Below are 20,011 nucleotides of genomic sequence, written 5' to 3'. Positions count from 1 at the left end.
AAAGCAGGGGGGAAACATTCAGGGAGAAGTGGATGATGGCTTTCTCCCTGCTGAAGAGTCAGAGGCAAGAAATTCACAGTATCCCAACCAGAGCTATGATGGAAAGGAAGGTATTGGGATTTTATGAACACCCTTTCCATACTATGCTCGACCAGCAGGAAGCAGCTGCTCGCTGTTGCCCGTAGCAGAAAATGAGCAATGAAGCCACATGTAACACCAGCGGTGTCCCACACAGCACAGCTTAAACTCACCCTCTTTGAAGTCAGCGCATCCGCCCTCACTGACTGCTACAGCACACTCACCTCATGGTGTTTAATTCTCTCTTTAGGACCACGACCTCCTGTTAACACTCCAGGTGATGTAAGCCTTTGGTTTTCAGACATATATAACACGAAACATATCTTTCTTTTTCCCTTTTGCATCCAGCTTTGCTGCACTCTGGAGTGATCTTTCCCCAGTAACTAGTTTTCTCCTGTCTTCCCATATGGGAGGGTTAGAATATAGAGAGATAACATAGAGAATACCGATAGCATGTATAGAATATATATGTTTATTTATATACATCTATACATAAATACATATATGTGTATATTTTGTATCTATAGATAGATAGATACATACATACAAAGACATAATTTTTCTAGAAGATGTAGAGCAGAAGCAAATTTATCAAGCCAGCTGGCGGAGAGAAGGCAGGAGGACGGTGATACAACACCCTGAACTGCCTCGGCTCTCCCGTCTGCTCTCAGTCCCCCCTGCCCGCTCCCGGCTTTTTGAGGATGCGACAAGTCGCAGTGCCAGAGCGCAGCATCCTCGGAGAGGCGTCCCCCCCCACCGGCCCCGTCCAATCAGGGCGCTGGGGGAGGGATGCTCGGGGCAGGGATGCAGGGTTGCCAGGCGACAGCAGCGTCCCCGTGTCCCGTCCCCCCGGCTCCCCGCTTCTCCCTCCCTCCGTGTCCTCCCCCCGGGACCGGGCTGCGCTCCTGCCCGCGCTGCCGGCGCAGTTAAACAGCCGCGGGGAGCTCCGCGGCGCGCAGCCCCGCAGCGTGGGGGACAGGGCTCCCTGCCACAGCCCCGCTCCCGGCCGTGCCAGGAGCAAATAGCCAGGCTTCAAAGTTAGAAGTAGAAAAGCTGTAAACGAATAAAACGGTAGGAATTAAGCCTGAGCCAGCCCCGCCGCGCAGCGCCGGCTGCGGAGCCGCCGCAAGCCCCGAGTGCCGGGCGAGGCAGCCTGCAAATGCCAGCCGGCTCCTCGTCTGCAACTCTAGGTCGCCTCCCAATTTAAAGCTTTGCACCAATCCCCTTTGCCCGGAAAGGAGAGGAAATCTAGAAAGATGCCAGGCTGCGAGAGGGGACCCCAATTAACAGCGCTGGTACCAGGCGCTGCCTGGCCAAGGAGAGCCAAAGTTGCTCAGAGGAAAGGGAAGCGGGTGCTCCAGAGGAGAAGGGAAGGGAAAGGGATCATTGTTTGGTGATCGCAGTCTCTCCCTCCCGTTGCCCCCTTCTCCTCCTCCTCCTTCCCAGCATTACCACTGACCGCTTAGGAGGCCTTGACGAGTTTCCATCGGGATCCGATCCAAGGTTGGGGGGGAAAAAGCGTGACTGTTCCTAGAGGAAGCAGCTCAAACAAGTTTGGGGGGTGAGACTCCCCTGTGGATGTTTAAGGAGCACATCGGGAGGCCCGCGATGCCCGGGAGCCGCTGGAGACCCTCGCTGGGACCCACCTTCATTGCACGGTAAGGAGCTGGGCACTGGTATCCCGAGCCCTGGTCCCTGCATCCCACATCCCTGTCTCTGCATCCTACGTCTCGGGTGTGTGCATCTCGGTCCTCCCATCCCTGCATCCCGCATCCTAGTCCTCTCATCCCGGTCCTCGCATCCCACACCCTGCAGCCTTGATCCCTGCATCCCGGGTCCCTGCAAGCCCGCACACCCCCGCCCCCCCGATCCTGCCCTCCCGACGAGCTGCAGCCGCTGCCCGGGGGATTGCGGGTTCTGAAGCCCGGGAAAAAGTTTGGAGTGGGGTTTTGGACGGCAGTCAGGGGCCAGGAGATGTGGCGCGGGGGGGCGAAAGGGCTGTCAAACCTGCGGAGCGCAGGTAGGGTGCAGGAAGACCCCTGTAGTCCACAGCTGGGGGGGCGGGGTGGGAGAGGGGCAGAAAGGGGCTGGCTCGCCCAAGGCAAAGCATCTGCATCCAGATGTTGCCCAGAGGTTCCTGCTCCCGCAGAGGCAGCTTTGGGGTTGAAGGGAGGAGATCTTGAGCTCATCTTCCTATACCCTTCCTTAAGGTGGGCTGAAAAGTGCCAAGCCAGCAGCTGGGAGAGCCGTGCTGGGTACCCAGCACATCTCCCTGGATCTGCTGCTGGGAGAGAGGGGGAGAGAGGCAGGGAACCTGAAGGGAACTGGAAGTGCTTTGCTCCTCCTGAGGTATCTCCCCTGCAGGGACCTGGCTCACTCCAGGATCCTAAAACCGGAACGCTTCACAAAGAAAGGAGAAATTAACAGGGATGATAGAGCCAATGTAAACTCTCCCTCTTATATGCCTGTATATCTATCTGTCCATGTGAGTATGCATCCAGCTGTATAGGGATATATATATATATATATGTATATGTGCTTCTAGAGTTGTCTGTGCCTATGTGTGTGCCTTGCCTGTGTTCCTGTGTCTCTGGGTGTGTATGTGTGTAGATCTATGCTTGCCTTGGCTCGGATGCATATAGATGTATTATATGTATAGATTCGTAGGGATGTGTTTTCATTCCTAGACAGTGTTTATCTAACTCTGTGTGGACCTAGAGGTGTTTGGGTACATACGTTTCATCTGTGTGTGTGCCAGGCACACGGACCTGCTGAGATACACATGTGGGTGTGAGAAAGTGTATCTCTATGCAAGGTGTACGCAGGATTTGGTGTGGGGGGGAGGGTGTTGGATTTGTGGGGCTTTTACCACCCAGGTTATCATAGTGTTTCCATGGATCATTTTATGCATACATCCCTGTATTTCATCAATCTTGATAAAAACCAAGCAGTTCTTGAATAACTAGCCATCTTATCAGTACTGCATTGAGCTAAGGATTAGCTGCTAGTTTGTGAGTTCTTTGGCTTTTTCTCGGTTTATGCCACCTGCTGAAGATGATTTTAGCTCATTTTTAAAATAATTAATTCAGCTTTAAAAAAATCTCTGTCAGAAGACTGTGAAACAGAACCGCCTGGAACACAGACTGGTACCTATTTCAGCTTGCATAAGTATATGTCTCACATTGATTAAATATGCATGAAAACAATTTAAAAAGCACACAACCCACCTGATCAAATACATATTTTAGGAAAATTACTTTTCTTCATTTTCTTCAAATCCATTTAAATCATTATGACTTCTTCTGCTGTTTATGCTGATAAATGCAAGTATTAGAATAAAATTTAACTTCCCCAGTTATATTGGGGGAAATGGCACATTGAGTTACTTTTATTCACACTTAGGGTAACAGAAAAATTGTACTTTTTTAAGGTTCACTTGGAGTGAATTCGGTAACAACCCATGCAAATCCTCCTTAATAAACTGATTACTTGAAGAGCAATGCAAGCTAATTTGTCCTCTGCTAGGATATTTCATACTTCAATTTTTGTGGCTTTTTGCTTGTTGCTTTCTTTTAAAGATTGATGCCGTCCACTGCTACTCTCAATATTTCTGGAGTCCTACATTATATATAAAACATAAAACACACTTCAAAATAGAAAATCCACCTATCGCTTTACTGTTCTGTAACTTAAAAACAAGTAAAATGGCATTGTTAGCAAGTACATTAAAATAAGCCTTTCTTCTCAGAGCTGAGATGCTTTTCTATCACTGTTGGTGTTTGTCTGGGTTACTTGTGCTGATGACCTACTTATAAGCTTCTACAAATAAAGTTTTTAGGCAAATGTTGACACCTTGTCTAAGAGTAAGATTCTAATTTTGTCATTGAAAGAGCGAATCTAAAGCAAGAAGCAGGGGTAAAGTACCTTTCTGGGTTCACTTAATGTTTTTATACTTAATTAAATTGTGACAAAGCAAAGTACTAAATCAGGCTGGAAAGCCCAAAGAGAAGAAATACATTACAAATAGTGGTAACATTCACTTCAGTGGTCTGCGTTACATAAGTGGAGCTGAATTTGGAAATGAATAAAGCGTAAGGAGGTGCATTTAAAGAAAGAGCTATTTGGATGTTTTCTGCAAACCCAACTCTCCCGTGGAACTGTCCCATAGAACAGAAATTATTCTGAAGCTCACAGATTCCCATATAGAAAACTATAAGACCTGAATGACCTGGTCCTAATGTCACTTATGTTGGGGTCACGTTGTGTTTTTCCCTTTAAACCTGCTGAGCCAAATTCTCTGTTGGTCTACAGGAATTCAGTAGGGTCATGCGAGGTGTGCACTCACCAGGAGTCCGGTTTGGCAGTGTGATTTGAGTATCCAGCCTAAAGCTTTTGCAGGGTGTGAGAACATGCCTATGAGGCTGTTGAACTTGCCAACAGTGTCGTGCAGAAGGGGCTTCACTCTCTGTTCAGTTTTTAAAAGCTGTTTCCAAAGCCCTATAAATTTTTTATCATGATTTCTGTACCTTGTTTCTTCCGACTTGTTGTACTATGGTTATTGATCAGTTAGTATGACTTTTTCTGGTTGATAAAATGCTAGGCGTACTATCACTGTCAGGATGCCACAGAGCACAGAGGAGTTTGACACACTCCAGGATCAGGCAGCATTACTCTTCCTGTGTGAATATGTATAACTACAGTAAGCTACATAAGCCCTTGTGAAGAAGATCATGTAATATTGACTGGGTTTTTTTTCTGCTTGACGATATAAAACTGACAGCTGGTTTAGAGCTTAGTCAAGAACTTGGTCCAGGTCAGGGAGTTAAAGAGAAGATTGTCTTCTTGCTCTCTACTAGTGTGGAAAATAAGGTTGTGCTTTAATCCCTGAATGTCTTGCATTTGCAATGGAGGGGTGCCCACAGCCAGCGAGAAGGGGTGACCAGAAGGATGATGAGCCACCCTGCCCCTGCACCCAGCGCTGAATCTCCAAAGCACAGCTGTGGTGGACCTGGGCTCCAAAGGTGGCAGGGAAGGAACGTGGTCTTCAGCTGGTCACCATCTTCCTAAATCTCTGCCTGTGACAGTTCCTGACTATGAACTTAATAAGGCCAACTTTCACCGTGATAATCTAGCCCTAAACTGGCAGAAAAATCTGGGACACATTTCGTTTTATGAAACTACAGATTGGCTTGAAAATCATGAGTTTATTTTAGTAGTTGGAGCGAAATGACAAGAAACAAAAAAAAAAAAAAAAAAAAAAAGGAAATGCTCCTGGGCACAATGATGTCTGGGAACAGTCTCAGTGCAGTTGTCAGATATTTCCACCGAGACAAAAACACAGTTCATTGTTAGAAGTGTTTTAACTATTACAGATTAGTGTATTTTTTTTCTTTTTTAAGGTAAGCCCTGAATCCAGCACGTGACCTAAATGAATTTCCTGGTTTATCTATTGTCTTATGAGGGTTTTGGACATTTTATTTAAGGGATGTTCAGTTTTTCAAAAATACTGCAAGGAGTATGCTGTCTTTTTTTCTAGCTGTCCTTCTATAGCAATGCAGCAAATTTTCATAGGGGATAAATCATTATGAATCTATTAAAGTCAAAAAGAAGAGAATTTACTAGAGCTATAGCAAATTACACAAAAAAAAAGGCGGTAGAACTATATTGCTTTTATCTCATATTGTCCCTCTCAAATATAAATGATTTAGTTGGAACTATTATCATGCTATTGTTCATAGCTATGCTGAGATTATGGAAGCATTTATGTAGTTAGCAATTGTACTGCTTATATAGGAACATGTGGGCTCCTCATGTAAATCAATAGGTTGTCTCAAAAATCTAAGTAGCAGTGTAGCAGCTTTTCCAAACCTTCTAAGACCCAACTTTTCCACATGCAAAGGCATGGTCTTAACTCCAATTACTGAGGCACTCCTCCTTCAGAGTGCTTTGAAGTCTAGCAAGTGGCTTGACCTTGATAGTATTGATGACCTTGACCTTGAAAGGTCCTTTTCCCAGCACATCCAAAGGGATACAGGATGATGACCAAGTATATGAACTGTATCAGATATGCATCAGACAAGGTGTGTACGGAGGGAATGGCTGATGAACATTTCACAGATGAAATGCAAACTTGGAGCAAACTTTTGGTGGATGCTGTGAGACCTTGAAATTCTCGATTAAAAAAGTGAATAGAGAAGACAAAAGGTTGTGAAGACAAAAAAGGGTTGAGGAAAATAGATCTGTAGGAGACAAAATTGGAAAAATAAAGAGAAGAAAATAGCTTGATAGGAAAGGAAAGAAAGAGCAGTAAAGACACTCAGATGAGTATTCAGGCTAGAAGAAAAGTAAATGGAATGGTAAGTCAGTTGAGGGATAAAGAGATTGTAAAGCCGGTGAAGGAGATGAAGACGACGCTCTCATGAAAGAGATTAGAAATTATCCTGTGATCCAACTAGCAGGGCAAAAATATTGCACATATTATGGAAGTGGTAAATGCAGAATTTAGCCAGGCAGAGGATTGCATTCAGGCATACTGGCTAAGAAAGGGAACAACATCAGAGATGTAGGAAAGGGTGAGCTAGTAGAGAAAACGTCGGAGAACTGATTTTTTCCATGGTAATTTGAAGTAATAAGAAAGATAAAGAAGCTAGGTGGAGAGGTGGAATGTCAGAGAATTTTAAAGTCAATTGTGACCAAGAAGTCTTACCAGGTATCAGCATACAGTGAGCACAAATGACAAATTAAGCATATCCTTGAGAAAAGGAGGGAGGGGAAATTTGTAATCATGCATGGACTTCTGGTAAAATCCAGAGACAGTGCAGTAAAAACAAAGGAGGCAGAAGCAGATTGATGGGGCCTCTTAGGAAGTCAATGGAGAGATTGTAAGATTCCAGAGGAAAACCAAGCAAGCACACACAAGGGAGAATGAAGTCAAAAACTCAGTGGGTGACCACAAAGTCAGCAAATTCATAGGTCAGAACTGTATTAGGAGAATTAGTGTGTTAAAAGGAAGGTATTTGTGGGAAGAGGGATGAATAAGTTAGCTTAGAGTATCTCTTAAGGAATGGGGCATCTGAGAGGAGGGCCACTGAGAAGGGGAGGTAGAGTACGTTGGTGAGAAGAACCAGGACTGCTCTTGAGAAAATGAGGGGTGCTTGAGGAGAGGACAAAGGGGAGGAAAATGAAAGGGTTTGGACTGAGATGAAATTAGAGGAAAAGCACAGAGAAAAGTGGGAAGCAGGGATTGCCAAAAAAAAAGGGGAAAAAAAAAAACAGAGGAGCAGAAGGGGTGGGTGCTATGGGGAAGTCACCTCCCACTGGTACAGAGGAGGAGGCCGTGCCTGGGCTAGCCGGGAGGAAGGAGTTGAAGGCAACCTGAAAACTGTGAAAAACCTTTTTCTTGAAGATGACAGGCTGGTGGAAAACAGAGCAAAAAGAAAGTGTGCAGGAGGTAGTGACCGTGTGCACCCTCAGCTGAGAAATATAGTAAGACTCATATATTAGCTTCCATTCCCATGGAAAGCTCCGCTAATGAGTCCGCATTCAGATCAGAGACAATTTTTGTGTTACCGAAGTGTTGCATCTGGAGAGGTTAACATAACTGCATAATCTAGAGCTCTGCAAAGCCTCAGCCTCTCTGGTTTGTGGTGGCTGGTCCTCAAATGCACATGTTGTTAGACTGACTGAGATATTTGCAGTCTGCGAGGGAGGATGCTGCAGGCAATTTACTGAGCCCGAGGTTTGGCAGCACCGGGACTCTTCTCTGGGATTAGCCCCGCAAAGAAGCTGGCTGAGATAAGTGGCCAACAAGGGGCTGCCTGATTGTATGGTGTGACTCCATAAACATCTCCCAGCAGAACTAGCGTGTGGGATGCCAAATCTAGCACTTTGGGACATCAGCGTTTTACAACAGTCACTGAATACTGTGTGGTCAAACCAGTGACCATTATGCCTACCTACAAGTATAGGATAGGACACCATTTGAAAAGGGTTTGAAAATCTTACAAAATATTGTTTCCTCCCTAAATTCCTAAAATTTATCCCTAAATTTATTAATAAAATTTTTCATCCCTAAAAATCCCTAAACATTGTTTCACCGGGGAGCCCCACAGGGAGCTACACCACTGGTGTAGCCATGTAACCGTGGGGCTGAGGTGGTGCAGGAGCTTTCAGGCAACCCCAGTCCTCTGCTATGGGAATAAAGGGATCCTGCAGGCTAGATATACTCTTCCTTCCTGGTGAGGAATGGAGCCCTGTAGAAAGCTAGTCTGTTCAATGAGAGGCTCCTAGACCTTTCTTGGCCTTGCTGGCCTTGGCCATCTGATGTAGGGTATGCATTGCAGTTCTTCACCATTTTAAAGCTCCCTAGACCCCACACTGGCTCCAGCTTGTATGTGCCATGCCTTCCTGATGGGAGACTTGCAGCTGTGCTTGAGTGAACATTTCTACGTGTATGTTTTATAGGAGGTCTTCAGCTGAGCTGGTTTTTGATCTGGTACTTACTGTGTAGCAATTTCTGTATTATTTATAACTATTATGTATTGATATTGTTATTGTTCATTTCATTCACAGTGGTTGCATCATCCAGGAAAGAAATTATTAGAAAAGCACGAGAAGACATTGTTCTGCTAGGGTTAGAAAATATTACATTACATTTGTGATGCTTAGCAGAAATTGGCTGTCCTGCTGTTAGAATCTCATATCCAAAGAGATCTGATAAAAATCAAGAAGTAAATTTTGGGGGTGTTTCCAGAACTCAGAGGATTTTTATTTTTTTTATCACTTATATGTATTTTTTGTGAGAATAGGAGACAGATAAACAGACAAAAGGATGGAGGTAAAGAGAAAGAAAAAGAGGAGGTAAAGGGAAAGAAAAAGATATTGTGCAGTAAGACACATAGGATACAGTGCTGAAGTGCTAATATTGTTTGATTACTTGGATTGGCTCACATGGCTAAGAAATGACAAAAATTATCTTTATCTGCAAGAACATTTAAAAATTGGTAATTTATGCAAAAATATAATTGGTTTTGCCATGCCAAGGGAGTTTTCAAAAAGCCTCATTATAATTTTTGATGAGATTATGTATTTAATTGAATGTTGAGTGTCACCAGTTGAGAATATGGCCAGAGATTTTCTGGCTTTTTGTCATAGATTTTTAATGGCATTTTTACTAATGTTCAGTTAGTCAGAAAGACGTCTTCACTGTATGTCAACTGACACCAAGTTTGGTTCCATCGTAAAATATTCCAGATATTTCAGTATACAACAGATGAAATATCTTGATTTTACCCTATAGCAGATATATTTTGCCAGTATTTAACTCTTTTCCTTGTAAAAAGCAGGGGAAAAAAACACCCGCATAGGACATCAATGTAGTAATATTTGACTTAACTTTAGCAAAACTGTGTGAAGAGGATACCTTACAATGTTGCTCTGTGCAGTATGTTATGTGCATAGACAGCAATAAGGGTCTGCTTTTCATCATTATGAAATACATGTCCACAAAAATGCCACCACAGAATGACTTTTTACGAGAAAAATTACGAGGTTTGTAGGAATCTTCTTAGCATTTTTTTTCCAAACACTATAGGAACACACTAAAGTACGCTTGTCAAATCTACCTTGCAACTGTTTCCAGTGTATTCCCTTGGGCTACCTTAATTGCGTTTGCTCGCTTTCTTCCTTGCAGCCACCAGGGCTTTAGAAGAGCCTGACGATAACAGACAATGAGATCAACAGACAATGCATTTTCTTAAAAAGGTGCAAGGCCATCCTACCTGGGACTGAGGTACTCGGCTGAGTTCTCAGGCTAGTCTTTGCTCTCAAAAGTTGAGAAAAGGGTAGCAATTGTCTGTGTGGGAATGGTGGATCAACACTGAAGTCTGTTGAAGACCACAACTCTCAAAGCATCCAGCACACACTTCTTTATCTTACCATTATTACAGGATACATTTACCTTGAAAAAGAATATTTTCTTCATAAACAAGAAGTAAGCTGTCTGCCTCAGGGTCTTGAAAGCAGAACAAAAACAAGTGCTGTTCCAGCAAAAGCAACATGTAGTCCATGTCCTTTTTCATCCATTCACTTGTCAATGTGCCTGTCAATAAGGATGCATTTACATATGGCCAATCCCACAGTCGATTCATTAAGATGATTTTATGAGTGAAAAGGAAGATGACCTAATGGGGTAGCTCCAGGAATATAAATGAAGTGAGATAACTTTCAGAGAATAATAATTTTGCTTTCTGAAGTGGACTTTAAGTCTCCAAGAAGAGAATAGTCCTGCTTAAAACAACCTTTTCTTCTTCACTCAGAAGTGATCTCCGATTAATTGTGCAGTTTAGCTGAACTTTGCTTTCCTTGGTATCCTAGGAGAAAAGCTCTGACAGACTGGGAATTTTAACTTGTTTGTAATGTAAACTCAGTATACTGGTGGTGCTTTTTAACACTCCAGAAACTGTTTGGGAGAAAAAGAAATAAATAAAAAAGCTTTGATCCTCTAAGCAAACAAAGAGGGGAGAAGGAGGTTAAGAGAACCATCATTTGTGAAAGGCAGAGAAGGAAAATGTGGGAAAGGTGTCTTTATTTTAACAGTTTCAGTGACTATTTGAAAGACTATTGGAAATATCAGGCACTTCAACAGCACTAGAGCCCTCTAATGAGTAGGGAAAGATTGATTTCTTTTCATTGTTTCATTGACATTTTCAATGGTTCTAAGGACTTTGAATTTCTCAATGATAGCAGTCGATATGACCAAGATTTTTCCCAGAAGCTGATTATCCAGGACAAAGCTTAGAGATTAATGTTACTGCCTTGACTATCAAGCTCAGATAAGCATATTCCTAGTGGCATTAGTCAGTATGAGAAAAGAAGGAAGACTCTAGTCTGGAAGTAACGCCAGCTCCTGGGAGCTGGGAGATGACTTGAAGCCCACGTTTCTTGATCAAAGGGTGAAACGTAAATTGAAGCATTGCCAGATGTAGCAGCAGAGAGATGTGTGACACAGCAACGCCCTGGTGCCTGCTTATTTGTGAGAGATGTTCCTGCTCCATAAAATGTCACTGATCCAGGTATTTCGGCCAGTAGGTAAGAAGGTGGAGCCAAGTCTCCACATACTCCTTTCAACCTGCCTCTCTGTTCCACATTTGACAGTTTTAAGGAAGGAAGCAGACAAATAAGTCCATTTAGGCCTAGATACCTTAAATCAATGTCCACAGAGCAGTTGCAGAGAATAATGGGGTTTCTTAGTCCCTGTGATTTCCTGGCAAGGGCACAAGGTCCCAATTAGAACTTATCCTGAATGGGTGCAGTATCCATTAGGATAGAAATGGATAGAAAGAGGCCTTTTTGATGTAATCTTCTTCATTTTCAGATTGTATACAGCGTTCCATTTTCCTGCATGCAGCATTTATGGTTCCACAGATAATGACACCCGTATGGACTTCATCTGATCCATCTCCCCCTCCAAAGATGACGTAAACTCTAATCTCTAAATCTTTATTAACTAATATTTGTTGAATGATTCCCTTAAAATCTGCAACAACAGTTTTCACAGCCTCCTGCAACAGCACATGCCTGTGCTTCATTGTTCTTATAGACAGAAGATCTCCAAAAGTTTAACTAAATCCCACTTTTTGCAGCCAAGCTTATCACTCTTGTCCTCTCTGCTATTGAAATTAGAAGCAATTTAGTACTTTCCTTTTCATTCCAGCATTTTATATAGCAAAGGGATTGGATTTTTGCTTTTTAACATTCATTTACGTAATGTTCCCCCCAGTCATCTCCTCTTGACTCAATGAAATAACTGCTTTTCTTTTAGCCGTGTGCTTTTTTCAGAATCTTGTTATTCTTGCCATTTTCCTTTGGACCTTCTCCAGTTGCCCATTTGGACCCATACCCAAAAGATAAGTACAGCTGATGAATGGCTTGACTTCATTTGTCATGAATACAACTTTCCTCAAAGAAATCCTTTGTGCTAGTTCTTTGTTCTATTCTCCAAGCTTCACTCCAAACCAGCATTTTGCCGAAAGAGCCCTCAGGAGCCTCACAGGACCACAGTGATGTCCTTGTCCCGTCACCTTCCAATTTGCTACATTTTTTTCTTGACTGCTTCTGGTCATTTTTAGTTCACAAATACATATGACTGCAACCAAACAATTGCATTCCTCGAATCCACATTCACATGTCAGAAGAAAAATTCTTAGGTAGTTTGAACAACGTGTTACTTTGTCTTTGCCAGAGGGGTCTATACGGGCAATGGCTTCTGTTGGTTCGGTGATTACTAAACAGAGGGATGCTTAATTGCGGCATTGTCTAGCATATATCATGTGTAGCATGAAACATGTTTAGCATGTTTAGCACGAAGTGATCATCATGTTCACTAACTTCAGCTAGCAGCCTGATTGTCCACAAGTCAGAGAAGAGCTCCCTGGGAGCATTTGTAGAGGGGAAGCCTCCAGGCCAACTCCAAGCGTAAAGTATAGCAGTGAATATTGCGGACCTGAGCGATGGATACAAACATGGGATCAGTATTCATTTGGGTACTCCAGCTATAGGCCTATGAAAAGGCAGAAGCGGCTCATGCTTTCAGGATCATAACTACAGAGCAATGCGGCAGGAAGTCTCAGATGAGAAGTTCGACTTTGCTGCTGGCAAACCCACACAGAGTTCATCTACATTAAGCCTGATGAATGTGGCATTAGGAAAGAATCCAGAACTTCATGCCCCCAGGACACACTTTCTGCCTCTCTTGTTTAATTTCTCTTCTGTTATTAAGACTCAAACTTTTCCCTGGCCAGCCTAGAACGTCTGGCTATCTGTGCCTTAGCCTATCTGGCAAGGGCACGGATAACAGCAGAGGGGTGCTGATGGAGCTGCCACAGGTACTTGCCCAAAAGGCTCCTTAGAGACCCTTTGAAGCTGTTACGTTCATGTATATGAGAGTAATAGTTACTATCGACCCCAAAAGCCTTAGAAAGGAAGAAAAAAATAAAAGGCATTCACTCAAGTATCTGCAGTAATTCATGGATCACCTTAGCATTAGAACCAAAAAAAAAAAGTTCCCTTTAGCCTTCAAACTAATCAACATGATGTTTTAATATATCTCAGTGACTTAAAACACATCCAGTCCATCTCGTTAGTTCCTGACCATTAACTTCCAAGCATCCAATTCCCACTGAACAGGTAAGCAGCTGCTCTGAAGATCTGACTGGGGCAACTCTATCAGAGTACAAACCACCATTATACACGAGAGTAGTCCCCTTCCTCCACCCTCTGCCTAACCTGGTCAGACCAGGACTTCTAAATAAACACTACTTGGATGCACTGAGAGAAGGGGAAGGTTGGTCTCCATGTAAGAGAGAACTTTTTTACAGTCTGGGGGTACATTCTGAAAATCAGTGCGATGCAGCTTGGTGTTTTTTCCCCCCACTAGTAATACACAGATTCAGAGTTTAGCAATCCCAAATGCTCCTCTGATATGTTGTCTCTTGAACCTAGATCATGCCAAGTAAGTTAAGCAGTCCGATCATGGTCAGCAGAGCCCAGCATTGTAATGCTACTTTTTAACGATTAACAGTCTGTTTCGAAGGCCTTAAAAAACACCTTCTGTGTAAAAGGTCATCCAGGGTTAATCAACAGGAGTCACCTCAGCTCTATTTTAGTGCTACAAGTTTTTTGCAACGCTTTTTTTTAAAGCATCAAGCGATAGGTGCTCTAGCTTGTCCCATTTTTGTCCTTTCCCATTTATAACAGTTTCCATGCCAATGATTACAATGTAACACTAATATGAGTAGTTTCAAAAATAAAAGCACATTTGGAATCATGGTGTTTATCTTTAGAGAGTAAGAGCTGCAAGAATGAATGGATCAAGAGGGATTAAACACTAGGCTAATTGTTCATTAGGCAACCTAAGACTGATTAAGTGCGCTAATCCATTTAATATTTTTTCTATTTGTTGCCATTATTATCCCTGCCAAAATTCTTCTGCATGTATTAATTTACCTATGTTTATTTATTAATAAAGGAATTCACTTGAAATGCAGGTCTTGAATCCTATAGTTCTTTCTTAACCAAAACTTCCATGACAGCAGTAGCAGAAGGACTTCAAGGTGTGACTGGAACTCTCTGTACTGCTCGTTTCCTAAAATAAAACTTAAACTCTTTCGATAAGGTTAATGTGAATGTATTCTCCATCTGTATTGATTCCAGATACTCTCCGTGTTTAGTTAAGAGATATTATTCTGGAAAACTATGCATAGTTCTATGTAATGTCCAAGGAAAGTGGTCTTGATCGCACCTGACCCAAAAAAATTGTTCTAAAATTGATTGCTGACTGCTGACTACTATTATGTATTAATTTTTACATTATTTTGATGCATAATTGACTTTCTGTTTTGCCAGATAAGTAGAGGACAGAGAATTATTGATAGCTAACTTGATTATCATGTCTTCCAAGTTCCAAAAAGCAATGATTTTTTCAGATCAACTACACTTTAATATTGCCAGACTCTGGCTCCCAAAATAACACTTGGAGGAAAGTAGACTTACCGTAAAATTATTCACATAGGTGTTACAACAAGTATGGGAAGATGAGCAACAGGCCCAGCAGCAGTTCAGCAAAAATGGATCTAAGGCTACAGAAAGTCAGAAGCAGAGCATGATTCAACACCATGGTATTACATTGTTGTGGAAAAGGGAAATTTCCTACTGGGATTAATAAACAGAAATATTGTCTGCAAGACATGGAATGCCAACTCAACACTAGTAGGGACACATTTGTAGTATGGTGCCCAGTTTTGAGCATTATGTTTTAAGAAGAAATATAAATCATTAAGAGTCCAGAGAATATAATAAAAAAGAATGAGAGGTCTGAAAAAAATGGTTTTATCACAGGTAAGTAACAGGCTTAGATTGTCACCTCAAGAAGACTAGACCTCAGGAAAAGCTTTTAATGGTAAGGGGAGTGAAGCAACAGAATAAACTGCTGGGAAGTCTAGGAAGTTCCTATCACCACAGGTGTTTAAAAACAAGCTAGCCAAGGCATGAGTTAGATAGACACAGGTTAAGTTGATCCTGATTTGGGTAATAGCAAAGGAAGATCAAGATCTTTCAGGGTCCCTTCCAATCCTCTTCCTCTCTAAGTGACCTGAACATCACTCAGGGTTCCTACTCTAGGATCTTACAGCATGACACTCTGTATTGCAAGCATCTACCTCCCTAGGAGGCAGAATAGACTTCTGCCAGCACTTCCACTGCTCCCTCTGTGAGGTGAAGCAGAGGCAGCAAGAGAAGAGAACAACATGCCTCTTCTGGGGAAGAGGGGAAAAAATGGACAAACTTCAGGAGCAAATAAGGTTGCCTTGCAAGAGAGCTAAGTTCTGCCATGCAGAGGCTGAGCATGCACGTATGCAGGGAGGGAACACGTGACAAGTCTCTGCTTAATTCATGCACAGGCTCATTATGAGTCTCTATTCAGCTCCTGCTCTACTCGAGGACCAGCAGCACGATAGCAAAATAGTCTGTCGTGTAAAGACCATTAGCATTCCTGCCTCTTATTGTAGGGACTGTGCAGAAGTGTATGTGCCTACAAAAACCAACATCAAATGAGCTCTGATATTAGGGCAACAGAGAAGAAAGAAAGGAAGGAACAGCACAACTTGCACTGTCAACTTTAAAGTCTACTTTGAGTGTTCATAGGCTTTGATACCCTCAAGTGTAGGCAATACGCTATATAAGGTTATAAAGTAATGTATGTTTTGGGAATATTTGCATAAGGAAATGAATGCAGTAAATCTATTGACGTCGTCAATGCAGAACTACTGTAACTCTAATGCTTTCTGCACTGCAGTAATGATTATGAAACTAGTAGGTATTTTGTGTTATTAACTCAAGGCGTCATCTTTAATAAATACTCATAAAACACATTGGCAAAAGCATAAACTGTAGAAATATGAGTAGGAAATTTGTGGCATGTTCCCTATTATAGACAAATTGTTAATACTGTTACCTGGTAATTATTTGATCAAAAGTATACTTAAGGAAAACCTGAAATAACTGGGAGATTTCAGTTGTTAGAAATAAGGGCCCTATCTTCATGTTAATTACTGAAGCAGGGTTAGAGTATATTTTAATAAAAGCGTGAGACAGTATTGAAATTCAAATAACTCCTTGGAGGTTTTATGGCTCATACAAAATGCAAAGAAATTCAGAAAGAAGATTTTTCAAAATTAATAACTTTCTTAAAGAGAGATAAATAATTATATGTTGTCTTCTAAAAGGACATTAAGTTTTGTCATGAGTTTGCGAAAAAAATGTATTATTCATATTATTGATGGAAAAGATATGTAGCCTAAATTACACTCTCTCCTTTCTACCCTGAAATTTTTCTTCCATTCAAAAACTACTGTATCTTTCATCATTCAAGGCCCCTCTGTATTGACCCTGGAGAATACTGAAATACTCCTTTTATCCATCCTAAATCAGGTGAACAATAAATAGGTATTGATTTGTCGTACAGTATAAATAGTTCACGAATATATAAAAATTTAATTCAGGATTCTGTGGGTCAAATCCTAGACTGTGATAAATTAGCAACAAAGTCAATGGAGCCGCCCCATGTTGCACCAACTGGTAATGCTGTTCAATTTGTCAGGTGTACTGCACTTCAATCATTTAATACCTTCCAGAGATCAATAAGATCTGCAGTTTCATGTTTTCAAATGTCAGCCTGCTTGCTTCCCGTATGCTTACTCAAACAGTAGAGAGGACTTTGCAGTAAAATCCTTGCCTTGCAATAAAGCGTTACCTTTGGGCACGCTCACTAGCCTGTCTAATTGAGACTTGGTACTGAACTCTTGACTCTGAGCTTGGTCGTCACTGTTGGGAAGCTGCTGAGGAGTTGATGGCATGAGAACGTGAGTCATGAACACGTTATCCCAGTCCCCCCAACTCGAGTAAACTGGTGTAACTGTAGTGTTAGAAGCTCCAAGGACAGAGACAGCTTGTAAATATGGGAAATATAGGGGTTGTGCAACATATATAAGGCTGTAAGTGACAATAGAAGGTCATTCAGTTTAACTCCTGCCCCAAAGCAGAGTCAGGATTACTGTGTCATTTCTGAAAAAAAGTTTGATTACGTTTTTCTTGAAAATTTCTGATGGCGGAAACTCCACGGCTTTCCCAAGCAGCAGGTCCCAGTGCCACGTTACCTTTATGATCTGAACATTTTCCCTAGTAACAAGTGTAAACACCTCTTTTTGCTGTTGTGTTCATTTCTGCTTTAGTTAACAACTGCAGTCAAAGTTCTCCTTTCATCCCAATTAATTTCTCACATCCTGAACCTGATGCAGCTTTGCTTACAATCTGGTCTGGAACCTGAGACTGTTGATGTGATCTGGAAAACTGTGAGCCTCAGGCTAGTCTGGCTGTGATTTCTCTAGTCTTCTGAAAGTGGCCCACCTCTCAGTCTGAGACAGCTTCCAGTCTGGTGAACTGGCCGTCAATCCATGAAACATTTATTGCCACTGGAAAGGCTCAAAATAATGCTTGTGGAACAACTACAGTCATAAGATTGTTGGGGTTTTGTTTTGGTTTTTTTTTTTTCCAATTTGTCACCTATTACAGGGACATTCTGTTATGGGTTTTAACATAAGAAATAGAAACCAAGACATGTTTTAGACTCTTTGTGCAGTTAGTGTGGTGCGTTCCAAGGGAAAGTATCTCTTTCTGTTTTTTGGCACAATCTCATCAGTTGGATAATGTTTCCTTTAGAAGTTGTAGCACCAAATAATCTTATGGTCCTTAATGAGATGATAAACTTCAGCCCATGCACTGAGTGTTTTTCAAATGTCACCGAGTTCTTTTTGCATGATGGTTCCAACTAATGATTAACATGATTCATTGTCATCTCTTATGCTCATTAAGGAAAATATTTAGATTTTTTTTAGACTCAGTGTTTGGTGAAGGAAATAATACCGATTTGGAAAGAAAATAGAGTGTAAGTAAAAGAAAAAGCTATTGCTGGTGAAAAGGGATTAATGAAAAAGGTATTGAGAATGGCAGAAATGTCTATTTTTCTCTGATAATTTTTTGTCTATCAGTGGACTATTCTGCTATGATCAGTAAAACCTCCCAGACTGACTCAGATGGTTTAAAAGCCACTGTGCTTCCTAAAATGATTATTGGAAAGAAAACTGATCAGTTCAAAACCTTTTCTGAGTAAACAGTTAACAGGTAGCACTTCATCCTCCTTTTCCATTGTTCTTCGCTAGGGCTTGGTCTTCTCTAGCAAAGCTACTTCGAGGCAAGCAGCCTTGGCCAGCCCTCAGGCTGGTGGGCATTTCTTCACTGAGGAGACTCACTACAGTATTTTCCTGGCCCACGCTCAGGTGCCAGGGCCTCTTCGTTTCTCTTCTGCTGGGAGGGAGGGAAGGATCTTTGCACCGTCTGGTGGCCAGAGATATGCGCAGACTTTACAGAGCCTGTTGTCCTCGTTGCTGGCTGTCAGACGTGCTCTAGGACCTGAAGATCTTCCTCTGCCTAATCATCCTATTTCTCTGCTGGAACCTAGGCACACAGATTAATGACATCCTTCAGATGCTTACAAGGCACTTTTCTCCGCAAAATTTTCTAGGAGACTCCAGACTATGGACAGACTGTCTACTAAGTTCCTTTCAGTCTCCTGCACCTTCAGGAGCTGGTCCTCTCTAGCTTCTAACACCCATGCTGACCTTTTCAGAGTGACAGCAGAGAAGAATACCTGAAATTCCAAAACAGGCTGATTTCCTCAGCTCAGACACATTCTTCTGGAGTGAAACTACAATGTGCTGGAGGACCTTTGGGCCTATAGAGAGTACAATATGATCTGGATCTGTGCCTGGCACGTAAGCAGTTGTCTCCTCGCTCTTGCCCACAAGCCTCCCGCTGTCTGTAGAGCTGGGAACCTTGTGCCCTGAGCCCTTGGGGTCGTGTGTGACTCCAGCCCAACCAAGTGTGTGAAGAGCAACTGCAAAGGCTCAGTTGATTGCACAACTATGCTAATTGCTTTGCCTTTAGGTCCAAGCTTCATATCTTTTAGTCTCCCTGTGAACTCTTTGCAGTTAACCAAATAGTTGCATTTCATAAAAACTTTTTCTAAGCAGGCAAGTAATCCTTCCCCCTTCAAATGAAATAAATGTATTTATTTTGAATCTTTCTGTTTGTAATTAATACCAACAGTGAAGGTAATATGTAATTTGCGTCACATCCTTCACGAAGACCAAAACTGCCTTGACTCCCACTGAGACATCTGGAACAACAGTCTTTCCACTGCCCCTTTCTGTGAGATAATGTTCCTTTCACCAGGTCAGGAGGAGTGTGTGGACTTCTTGGTGGAAAAAAAAGGGAATATCTGTTATGATCTGTTGCACTTTTCACCACCTCTGTGGCTACCTAGGAACTGAGTCTTCTTTTGGTGATTTTGTTACACAACTTCATTCTTTGTTCAAATCAAGGAAAAGAGTGGGATTTATCCCGGCAGACATAGCGGGAAGACAGAGACAACCACAGTGTGGAGGTCTACATCTTTAGAAAACTGTATTTCATGATAAAAAGAAAAATAACACTTTTAAGGAGTGATTCATGAGACCTATTTTAGACATCTAATACAAGAAGAGAGCAATCATGTCCAAAAAATTACTATTTTTTCCCCTATAAACTGACTATAAAGGGACTTTTCACTAACCTGATCACATGTAGGAAGATATAATCTGGCTTTTTGATTAAAAGGATCTCACCTAAATGTCCAGGGTAGGACTCCAGCAGACCAGGCTTAGTTTTATCTGTGTTTCTTTCATGATTGAAATTTTAGTCATAATTTTAGTCAGAGCCTGGTCTGTGACTGACCTCGAACAAAATGCCACGTCAGCAACCAAGGAAAACCTGGTGCTGCTGT

At 42.1% G+C, this 20,011-nt stretch overlaps 1 protein-coding gene across 2 annotated transcripts in view; it reads left to right on the top strand.

Moving 5' to 3' along the window:
- The first annotated feature begins 948 nt into the window (after window positions 1-948).
- The window catches only part of GRM3 (glutamate metabotropic receptor 3), a 115,907-nt gene continuing 96,844 nt past the window's right edge, over window positions 949-20,011 (top strand). The window contains exon 1 of one of the 2 annotated variants that reach the window (XM_074573345.1): window positions 949-1,736. The gene's annotated coding sequence lies outside the window, so the exon portion shown is untranslated. Of the gene's footprint in view, window positions 1,737-2,226; window positions 2,564-20,011 lie in introns of those variants that run through there. The other variant, XM_074573348.1, reaches the window with a different exon arrangement.

This window comes from Larus michahellis, chromosome 1, assembly GCF_964199755.1.
Source record: "Larus michahellis chromosome 1, bLarMic1.1, whole genome shotgun sequence".
NCBI classification, from domain to species: domain Eukaryota; kingdom Metazoa; phylum Chordata; class Aves; order Charadriiformes; family Laridae; genus Larus; species Larus michahellis.
This window is presented reverse-complemented; position numbering and strand designations above follow the sequence as displayed.